The following is a 12,313-nucleotide window of genomic DNA, read 5'->3' on the forward strand; positions in this document are numbered from 1 at the left end:
GATTATGGATCGGTATGATGTTTGTAATATTAAACAGTTTGTGTTAATGCATTATGAAACTACTGATTATGAATGGGTATGATATTTGTAATATTAAATGAACAGACATATCGGTGGAAAGACATGTCTCCACACGTGTAGAGACATGTTTATCCATCGATGTGCCTTCTCATTTATATATATAATTCACAAACAAATCGATGAAGGGTGCACAGCAATCAATAAGTACATGCCTTTGAAGATCGATCTATTCTTCTCACTCAGCAATATAATCATACTTGGTGAATTAACTTACTGTGTATTCCTCCTTACACTTGCAGCGACCTACAAGATTCATAGGTTAGTAAGAGCAACATTTGTGAAACATAAAATTAAAAGATACTTCTATTCTATCTACTAAGAAATCTAATCTACTTTAACAATTTTAACCTATATTTGAATTTATGTCCATACATTGATTCGTTGACTCAAAACTTACACCTTTTTATTCATAGGCTAGAATTGAGCACCTTAATGATGAACTCAAATGGTTTGGGATCCACCCAAAAATTTAAATACACAAATTCAAATTTTGAAACTTCTACCCTTTCTTACTAGTCAGTATGGACCAATTTAACATATGCTTGAACAAAATATTATCATATTGAATTTTATTTTTTTGAAAGGTTTTATATCAAACCTACATTTCAATTTAGCTACTCAATACAAGAAGACGAACCTTAAGCTGAAAATATTTTATATTTAAAGATATTCAACATGCACTTATTATCATCCCAGAATTTGGGACTAAAAAGGATGTCTAAAGTAGACTTTGATTTATAAGGGACAAATATGCAAAGTTTGTGTATGTTGTCTATTATCATTCACTCACGCTCGTAAAGTCAATTATTGTCAAACAAGTTTCTATGATTTGTAAATACCACATTGACAGAATTAGACACAACAAGGATGAAGTGTGTTGTCGGCATAAATTGCTTGTTGTTATGTTTGATAATATTTGTTATCTGACAACGTATTAATTAATTGTATTGAGTGGATTGTCAACCTCAGGTAGTTATGTGTCGGTTGGTTGACGGTTGTGTACCTCTCGGGAACCATCGAGTCCTTTAAATATGTCGTGCACTGCCAAGGAAGGGGCATGGTATTGTCGGATCTATTGTAATCCTTGGCCGACCATCTTTGGTCTCTTCTCTGTAATAATTGAATGTGTGAATAAAGATATATTTTACTGTCGTGTCTGGTATGCATTGTCATGTACATTATTATTTCCTATATTTAATTTACCAGTTGTAGCAGTAAACATTTTGGCGTCGTTGCCTTATAAGAAATCGGGTCAGCCTTGAGTGATTCATGTCCATAGATCTCATCAAAGGTGAGAAGAGGCCACAGGGTGGTCAAGACCAAGCGATTAGGTGATCTATCGACCCTTGGTCGGAGGGAGCACAGAGATGAGTCGAACCCTGGAAGTACTCGGAGTGTTGGGACACTGGAGGTAGACGTGTAGAGGACGTGTGTGTCTCTGAGAGTGCAAGGAAAGCACCGAAACATAGCGGTCGGAATAATTCACTCAGGTCTGACACACCTAGAAGTACTTGAAGTGTTGGGGACGCTGAAGGTGGACGTGTAGAGGACGCATGCGTGGCCGAGAGTACAGGGAAAGCACCAAAACGTAGTGGTCGAAATAGTCCACCCAGGTCCGACACACAAGGCGAATACACACGTACCTTCCGAGTGAAAATAATGTTGAACACTCAGAAGCAGAAACTGTCGAAGTTCACGAGAGACAAGTCGAAGGACCCGGTACGGCATTGCAAAACATGCATAACTATTTGGAAGGCAAATGGCCAAGATGACAGGGACTACTGGCTGAAGGCATTTCCCAGCACCCTTCGGGGGATCACCATTTACTGGTACACAGACCTCGACGCCCAGCACAAGACGAGATGGAGTGATCTGAAGAGGGCATTCCAGGAGGAATTTAAACTCTTGAGGGATGATAATGAGATCGTGGCCGAAATCTATAATAATAAGCAAGGGAAAAATGAGAGTGTATGCACTTACAACCATAGGCTCAAAGAATTGTTGAACAAGATGGAAAACCAACCAGCCGACTGGTTGAAGAAGAGGTGGTTCACAAAGGGATTGATACCCTCACTACACAAGAAGATGAAAGTAGTGCCTTCGTCCTCATACGTCGACGCATACAATTGAGCGATGGACATTGAGAGTGAAAATAAAACCTCCTCTCGAGAGAAGAGGAAGACTAATGATGATGAGAGCACTGAAGGTAGCAGTGACGAAGAATCCAAAACCGTACGAGCCCTTCAACAGGATATGTTGAGAATGATGAAAGAATTGAAGGCTGAGAAAGGAACCAACAATGAAGGTAATGAACTATGGTGTATTGAGTGCAAAAGGGAGGGGCACATGAAAGGTAATTGTCCTAGAAATATGTGTTGTGAAATTTGCCAAGTGCTGGGGCATTCAATCAAGGAGTGTCCGTACAATTTGAAGATGAGAAGTACACAAGTACTCTTCACACAGGGAGAATCCAACCCATCGAAATGACAGAATGTATCACCAAGTGGTTATGGAAATCAACGAGGGCAAAACCAAATACAGTGTGACTCCAAAGGACGTCCTATCATACAGTGTCGACAATGTAGTGAATGTAGTCAACACAAAGTATGAATTTACCCAATTTATGTCAGATTTATCTTACCAAATTTTCTCTACGGCTACGAATTTACCCAATTTATCCTCAATTTCTATAAGAATTTTAGCATGCATTAATTCTACAGGAACATTAGGGATTTTTGTCCATTTTGATACCCTTTTAAATTCATATTCATTAGCATCGAATTTAGGTTGCCAATCAGTGAAATTGAAATTTGCACCTTTGTAAAAAACATGTTCTTCATGCAATAGTTTGGCCTTCAAAGATTTTTTGTAGCATTCAATGTATAGGAAATTATTTGCTAGGGTTGTGATACTTACCTGGCCGTGGAATGTAGTTTTCCACCATTCTGCTATTTTGGTGAGTGGCTGATTATTTCCTCCCCATTTCGCAAAGAGCACGTGCCCTCTGCAATATTTATTTAAATCTGTGGCTTCTCTGGGGTTCAAAATTTTGATGAACTTCAGGTTAGGTTTTGTCGTTGCTAAGGCACCCTCTCTCCTTGCACCATGATGGAGCGAGTCCCCCAGCTTCGAGACCGACCTGGAATTAGCTATTTTGGGGCCATGATATGGCAATGCCCTTCCTCCATCCTTAGCGGGTCTTTTGTAACCCTCCGCTCTATAGTTATGTGGATGGGAATACTGTTGTGGCTTTCAAAGGGGATGTCTGGGGCCTGAAGAATTTGCTCGAAAACCCAATGGTATGTTGTTTGCTTTGGTAGTGCAGTCGGGGATTCAAGAGGTAATGGGGATCACCCACATGCTTTCCAAAGAAGCCCTAGCCTCCCTCTTCTCTGCCCTAGCAGCTCTTTTGTCGATACCAATTGCCACGGGTGGTTGTGTGAAGGTGCTTCCCTGGTGAATGTAGGCTTGCCAACCATGTCGTTGTTCCTGCCCTGGTGTGGAAGAAGATCGCCAAGATGTCGATGTGCAGAGCTCCTCACCATTCCAAATTTCTAGAATACAAATATATCTCTATAGACACACTAAACTCTTGATTGAGTTTATTATTATTATATTTATTAATATACATACATTAATATTCTTGTCATGAATAAATTAAATTTGTTTAAATGATCTAATGGCTGATCATATATCGATCATCATCTTCCAAGTATAAATCTATGATCGTGCATGATCTATACCCTATCGATAGAGTGTATCGACTATCTTCTTTGATTTACCATAAATCGATAATGTGTATCAATTTACCTTAATCAATAATGTATATCGATTAATGATTCTTCATTTCAACATACCAATTGTGAATCGTTTGTGTTAAATGAATAGTTAACTATCAATTGTGAATCGGTTTGGTAAATGAAACGGTTTGTGTTAATGCATTATGAAACTACCGATTATAAATCGGTATGATGTTTGTAATATTAAACAGTTTGTGTTAATGCATTATGAAACTACCGATTATGAATCGGTATGATGTTTGTAATATTAAATGAACAGACATATCAGTGGAGAGACACGTGTGGAGATATGTCTATCCATCCACATGCCTTCTCATTTATATATATATAATTCACAAATAGATCGATGAAGGGTGCACAACAATCAATAAGTACATGCCTTTGAAGATCGATCTATTCTTCTCACTCAGCAATATAATCATACCCGGTGAATGAACTTACTGTGTATTCCTCCTTACACTTGCAGCAACCTGCAAGATTCATAGGTTAGTAAAAGCATCATTTGTGAAACATAAAATTAAAAAATACTTCTATTCTATCTACTAAGAAATCTAATCTACTTTAACAATTTTAACCTATATTTGCATTTATGTCCACACATTGATTCGTTGACTCAAAACTTACACCTTTTTATTCCTAGGCTAGTATTGAGCACCTTGATGTTGAACTCAAATGGTTTGGGATCAACCCAAAAATTTAAATCCACAAATTCAAATTTTCAAACTTCCACCCTTTCTTACTAGTCAATATGGACTAATTTAACATATGCTTAAACAAAATATTATTATATTGAATTTTATTTTTTTATTTTTTTGAAAGGTTTTATATCACACCTACATTTCAATTTAGCTACTCAATACAAGAAGACGGACCTTAAGCTGAAAATTTTTTATATTTAAAAATATTCAACATTCCCAGAATTTGGGACTAAAAAGTATGTCTAAATTCACTTATATTTACAAGGGACAAATATGCAAAGTCTGTGTATGTTGTCTATTATCATTCGCTCACGCTCGTAAAGTCAATTATTGTCAAACAACTTTCTATGATTTGTAAATACCACATTGACAGAATTAGACACAAGAAGGATGAAGCGAATGAATCACTTAATATTTTGTGTAGGCATTTCCACAAATTACAGCTCATTCCCAAAATATTCAAGTTCAATCCTAAGGTTACAGTTTCAGCCCTCAAAGATTTTTAAGATGGTACGACACCTAAAACATCCATGAAAATATAAACATTCATTTTTGGTATCTTAACATCCTAATTTGCTCAACTATGTAAAACAATTTAATTTCTTTACAAGTTTATACTAGCCAGCACAACGAGTTAAATCTAAAAATTAAATCTTCGGATGTATATATCATCAATTTATTAAATTTCTGGCACCTTAGGAGAACCAAGGTTTTTTTGGTCTTCAATACTGATTCACGAGAGTTGTTTGTAGATATATTATTGAAAACTTGGCATTTCATAATCCAGGATGTCATTGTGCTGAGTTACCTGCGATAAAGAAAAGACTTAAATTATGTCAACTTCAAGCCTAAAGGTGAAAATATAGAACATGTCAGAAAAGCCGTTACATCAATTTATAATGTATTCGGTATTAAAGAAAGGTCTACTAAATGCTAATTGTCAAATATGTACCGTGTTTTTTTGAAGATGTAGTTGTCGTGCTAATTGCATCAATAAATGAACCATTGATATATATTTTAGAAAATTCATAGCAGAACAATTTCTTGTCCATTAGTCCAATTGTAGCTTAAAGGAAATGAAAATTGAAGTTTATCAACACCTGTGTGCAACTAAATGTGGATACTTTCTTATGCTACGATAATGCCATTCAACCTTCCACGGGTCCTATTTATTAGGAATATATGAGCATGGAAAGAACTGATTGGGGCGTGTAAAGAGTACTTATTGAAATTCTCTTGTTTACTGTTTTGTACAGATTGATCTATAAATAAAAATTATATGATCTCGCTTCTGTTATCTCCAAAGCCTTTAAAAATGAGATGTGAATGATTCATTCTAAAATCTTAAGTCAATCTAGAAAGTAGGGAAAGAATGCATCTAAAAACCGATATGCAACTCAAGTTGTATATTTCGCCATGGAGAATACTGAGATGTGATTCACTCTAAAAAGTAGGGAAAGAACACACCTAAAAACCGCATTGGATGGGAGAGGAGCCAAGCGAGTCAAGGTATGATTATCGAAAGATTGAACCCAATATATGCAATGTGAGTTGCATCTTTGGCCATAGAGAATACTGCTCTAATTCCTCTTCCATGATGGTTGCGAGGAATTGCTAATCGTGCACATAACTAACTATCAAGAACATCTGCTAGCAAAATTTCTTCAACTACACTCCCATCAGAATTTGACTCTGTTAATTATTTTTTAAGGTAATGAATGCTTGATAGAGAAAATGAACTCAGCAATTCCATTGATATTCAATCTCTTAGTGATTAATATGATGACTGAAGGTATTATTCTTTGACCCAACTTTGAGCACTTGACCGCACATCAGGAAATAATTTAGTTATTGACCAAAATGAAAATTATGATGAACAATGTTTAAACAACCTTCTCTTCACCTTCAATAAAGTTCACCATGTCTGGCCCTTATGAATTATTCAAGATTTAGTTCTAATCAAACAATTTGTAATCTGACAAGGAAAATATCATCCCTTGATATTCATTGAGTTGAAAATTGGTATCTATGTGAGCAAAATTAACTAAATATCAAATGCACAGATCTCTGTTAAATTTATTCAAATTCTGTGATCAAGAAGATAGAAGAGATGGAGATAAAACCTGAAAGTTGTATTTGAACTGCTGTAGTGTGAATTGAAAGATGTACAACACTTATTGATTTTGGTGTCCTCGTCCTCCTCATTGTATGCATGTTATATATGTGAATGAGGGGTTACGTAGTAGAGAGATATGTCTTCCCACGTGGGAAGACATATCTCTTCCCTACGTACCACTCACCACAGCATGTTAACAAGCATTAAGGATCATTTACTTGACCGATCGTGAGGAGCGCAATTTATTAAGAATCGCTTAATCACAACCCGATAACATGAAACGGTACAACAGGTGGCAAACACAATAATTCAATTTTGATTTATTCATTATTTGTTAACATATATACTAATAGTTAATCTATATATGTTAACATGTAATCAAATTTATGCATCAGAATCATGAAATTGCACGACCGACGTTACAAGAATTAACACTCCCTCTTAACTAGGGAGGACACATTTCATGTTAGAGAAAACAGCACAATTCATCCATTGATTGTGAAGAGAAGAGATATCACACCATAGTGATATTCAGAGATATGGTTCAACAATGAATATCAAGTCTCATGATACTCACCATAACTCATAGTTATCAAGTAAGGTATGTGCACTGGCATCAAGTCACATGATGCCTACCATACTGATAATGATTCATGGCATGTCCACAATTATTATGTTCATAATATTCACCATGAAGATCTCTATCATAATAATGGTTTATTTAATGATATCAACCAACTGATATCTACCATAATGTCTCAGAGATATATATGATATCATGACATGTCCAGAGATATCAAGTCACATGATATCCATCAAGATAGATAAATTGATAATTGTAAAATCTTCACCTCACAATATCAATTTGAAACAAGTGTTCATTATTGAAAAGTTGTCACCCTTCAATAATGTTCATAGGGGGCCCATGAAGTCATGGAGTCACACACATGACAAATAAAAGACTTTACACATTAAACATCTTAAATATATTAGTATATCAGAATAAATGAGACTCTATCTCAAAATTAAATAACATTTTCAACCATACCAAGTTTATCTCTAAAATGTTCAATCTTGATCCTGGAGAGAGGCTTGGTAAGAATGTCTGCAATATGATAACCTGTACTAATATAATTCAGTCGGATCACATTCCTTTCCACCATATCTCAAACATAGTGCTAAAGAATCTCAATGTGTTTAGACATGTCATGAAATACTGGATTCATTAAAAGCTTGATGCAACTCTGATTGTCACAATAGATGACAGTAGGATTTAAGGGTTGACCAAACAATCCTACAAGCAATTTCCGGAGCCATACTGCTTCTCTTGCTCCCATGGAGGCTGCAATGTATTCAGCTTCTATAGAACTCTAAGCAACTGAAGAATGTTTTCTACATATCCATGAGATCATTCATGATCCTAAACTGAAGCAACATCCTGATGTGCTTTTCCTGTCAACTACGCTTCCAGCCCAATCAGAATCAATGAATCCATGTAGGTCAAGATCTACATGTTTATATTTCAAACCAAAACCAATAGTTCCTCCAAGATATCTCAGAATATGCTTTGCAACAACAAGATGTATTTCCCTAGGTTCACACATGAACTGACTTAGTGCATTAACAGCATAACATATATCAAGTCTTGTGTTTACCAAATACATCAGAGATCCAATAATCTGTCTGTAGAGGGTAGGATCTACAAACTCTGATTCTGCAGTTGCTTCCTTTAGCTTGTGCAGATTTGTCTCCATAGGTGTGGTCATGGATCTACAGTCCATCATTCCAAATCTCTTGAGTATATCAATGGTGTATTTTCCTTGATTAAGGATTATACCATCTGCCTGTTGCCAAACTTCCGATCCAAGGAAGTAGTGAAGAATTCCTAAATCTTTCATATCAAACTCAGAGGCTAATTCTTTCTTACATCGAGAAATGCAATTATCCTCTCTTGTGATTAGTAGATCATCAACATAAAGAATAAGAATTATGAATTCACCAGTGATTACCTTGTAGTAGAGATTTGGATCTGCTTCATTCTTGGAAAACCCTAATTCCAAGAGATAGTGATCAATTCTTTCATACCATGCTCTGGGGGCCTGTTTCAGTCCATATAGAGCTTTCTTTAATCTGCAGACATGTGATTCAGCCTTATGAATCACAAAACCTTCAAGTTGCTCCAAATAAACTTCTTCTTCAATCTTACCATTCAGAAAAGAAGTGTTAACATCCATTTGATGGACTTTCCATCCTTTAGATGCTGCAATGGCCAAAACTGCTCGGACAGAAGTGTATCTAGCAACGAGAGCAAATGTCTCTTCATAGTCAATACCTTCTTTCTGTGAGAAACCTCTGGCAACAAACCTTGCTTTGTGTTTCTCAATGCTGCCATCTACTACATGTTTGATTTTGAAGAGCCATTTAGAAGATACCACAGATTTGCCTTTAGGCCTAGGCACAATATCTCAAACATCATTTTTTAGAATTGACTGATACTCTTCTGACATGGCATCTTTCCAAACTTGATGCTTGAGAGCATCTCCAACACAAGAAGGTTTTGCATCAATCATCTCACTCATCAAGGCAGTATAACTGAAAAATAAGTTAGGTCTCTTACTTTCTCGGAAGGTCCCCTTTGGAGCAGCATAATTTTCAACTTCTTGAAGCGTCTTTTTAGCCCAAAGTGGTCTCTTCCTAGTTTCGGGATAATGTTCTTCTAAAGGTAAGTCTTGAACTTCATGCTCAGTGTTTTCAGGGGTCTCCCTCTAAATCTCAGGGGTGGAATCCTCATCCATGCTTGTAGGAGGTTCTTGGTGTTCTAACCATTAGAGCTTTTGGACCTCCTAAATGCTATGTCTTCTTCAAAGATGACATCTCTGCTTAGTTCAATTTGCCTTTGACCAGGTATGTATACTCTGTAAGCCTTAGAGGTTTCACTATACCCAACAAATACCCCTTTCTTTCCATAAGGTTCTAACTTTGATCTCTTTTCTTTGGGGACATGAATATAGACTGGACACCCAAAGATCCGGAGATGACTTATGTTAGGTTTGTCACCAGTAAAGGCTTTCTTCAAGGGTTTTATTATCAAGAAGAGAATGAGGACATCTATTTTGAATGTATACAGCTGTCCTAGATGCTTCAGCCCAAAATGAAGTTTCTATATTTTGGTCAAACTACATAGCCCTAGCAGCTTCTACTATAGTCCTATTCTTTCTTTCAACTACCCCATTTTGTTGTGGGTTATAAGGTACAGTTAACTCCCTCTTAATCCCAACATTTATACAATAATCTTTAAACATATCAGAAGTGTATTCCCCCCCATTGTCTGTTCTTAAGGTTATGAATTTCTTACCTGTCATGTTTTCTACGAGCTTTGAATTCCTTAAATTTAGAAGGGATTTCTTCAGACTCTTTGTACCTCAGAAAATATATCCAGGTCTTCGTAGAATAATCATCTACAAATATTACATAATATAAAAATCCCCCTAAGGAGGGTATAGACATGGGTCCACATAAATCAGAATGAACTAATTCTAATACATTTTTGGATTTATTGTTGCTAGAATTGAAAAACCCTTTAGTATTCTTTCCCAAGGCACACCCTTTGCAAGCTCCTTCAGAATTTTGACTTAGCTTGGGTAAGCCAATCGCCATCTTCTCTATCTTAGGTAGGGCATGGAAATGAAGGTGCCCTAATCTTTTGTGCCAAAGTTCATTCGAATATGGAGTCTCATGAATCAAGGCTTGAGGTGGAGTGGTGCAAAGCCTGTAGAGGCTCCCTTGTCTTACTCCAATGGTGTGGGCTTTCTTGATGGTGGAGTTCTTTGGCCAAGCAAGTACCTTTCCTTCCATAAAGGTTCATCTATAACCCTTATATCTTCAAGTGCAGAAACTGAGACAAGGTTTCTCTTTATACCAGGTACAAATAGAACTCCAGTCAGTTGTAGGGATATGCCTGACTTTAGGTTGATATTGCAGGTTCCTATTCCCATAACTGGATAATTTGAGTCATCACCAATTGTCACTTCTTCATTTGAATTTTCCACAAGTGTATCTAGGTGCTCACGAAATCCAATGATGTGTCGAGATGCTCCGCTGTCAATCACCCATGTGTTGGAACTGGAGGTGACTTGACTAGAGAGGGTTGAGTAGAAGACTAGTTTCTCAGAATCACTCCCTTTCTTAATTTCTACCATTGAAGCATGTTGCTTGATCTTGTTTGGACAATTCATTGCATAGTGCCCATATTGGTCACATCTAAAACATTGTACTTCAGAAATGTCTCTCTTCTTCTTTGAAGACCTCTTTCCATTTGAGTCGTTGTCCCTCTTTCTCTTAAAGTTCTTCTTTCCTTTCTTGTGGGAATTAGAGTTTAGAACTTGAATGTCTTCATTACCATTGTTTTGTTTTATTCCTCTTGTGACAAGTCGAGATTCCTCTTGAATGCAATTGGTTTTCAATATATCAAACTTAGGAAATTTAGAACGAGCACTAATTCCTTGAATGAACGATTCCCGTGAGGTAGGAAGTCCATTTAGGGCCATCATAGCAAGTTCTTTGTTGTCTACTAGATGTCCAATAGTGGATAGTTGATCCCTAAGCTCAGTGATCCTCAAGAAATAGGATGTAACTATCTCTCCTTTATTCATCTCTATATGATGTAGATTCTTTAAGATGAGAGCCCTGCTAGTGTTGTTGATTTCATAAATGTCAGCTAGGGCTTTGAACATCTGAAAAGTCGTCTCATATTTAGAAATAACTAGCACAATGTGGTCTCTCACTGAATCCACAATTATCTTAAGAGCCTTCTCACTATCCTTGCTCCACTGAATTTTCTCTGTATCATCAGAGGGTTCAGGAATTTCACTTTTGACATGGGAGTCAATTTTATTTTCTTTCAAAACAAGCATGATCCTAAATTTCCAAGATACAAAATTTGATGCTCCATCTAATCGATCTTCAAACCAAACTCCAGTTGCCATTAGGATTATAGGAATGTGATCTACTAAGGGCCGAGTGAAAGTCTATAAGATCATTACAGAATTTAATTCGATCTTCCTTAACTTCGCTCTGATACCATGTTAAATTTATTCAAATTATGTGATTAAGAAGATAGAAGAGATGGAGATATAACCTAAAAGTTGTATTTGAACTGCTTTAGTGTGAATTGAAGGATGTACAACACTTATTGATTTCCGTGTCCTCATCCTCCTCATTGTATGCATGTTATATATGTGAATGAGGGGTTACGTAGTGAAGAGATATGTCTTCCCACATGAGAAGACACATCTCTTCCCTACGTACCACTCACCACAGCACGTTAAAAAGCATTAAGGATCATTTACTTGACCGATCGTGAGGAGCGTGATTTATTAAGAATCGCTTAATCACAACCCGATAACATGAAACAGTGTAACCGGTGGCAAACACAATAATTCAATTTTGATTCATCATTTGTTAATGTATATACTAATAGTTAATCTATATATGTTAACATGTAATCAAATTTATGCATTGGAATCATGAAATTGCACGACCGACATTACAAGAATTAACACTATCCACTCCCCCTCTGCTAACCTGTCGGAATTCTCTTATGGAAGAGGAGACAATCT

Source organism: Cryptomeria japonica, chromosome 9, assembly GCF_030272615.1.
Source record: "Cryptomeria japonica chromosome 9, Sugi_1.0, whole genome shotgun sequence".
In the NCBI taxonomy this organism is placed as follows: domain Eukaryota; kingdom Viridiplantae; phylum Streptophyta; class Pinopsida; order Cupressales; family Cupressaceae; genus Cryptomeria; species Cryptomeria japonica.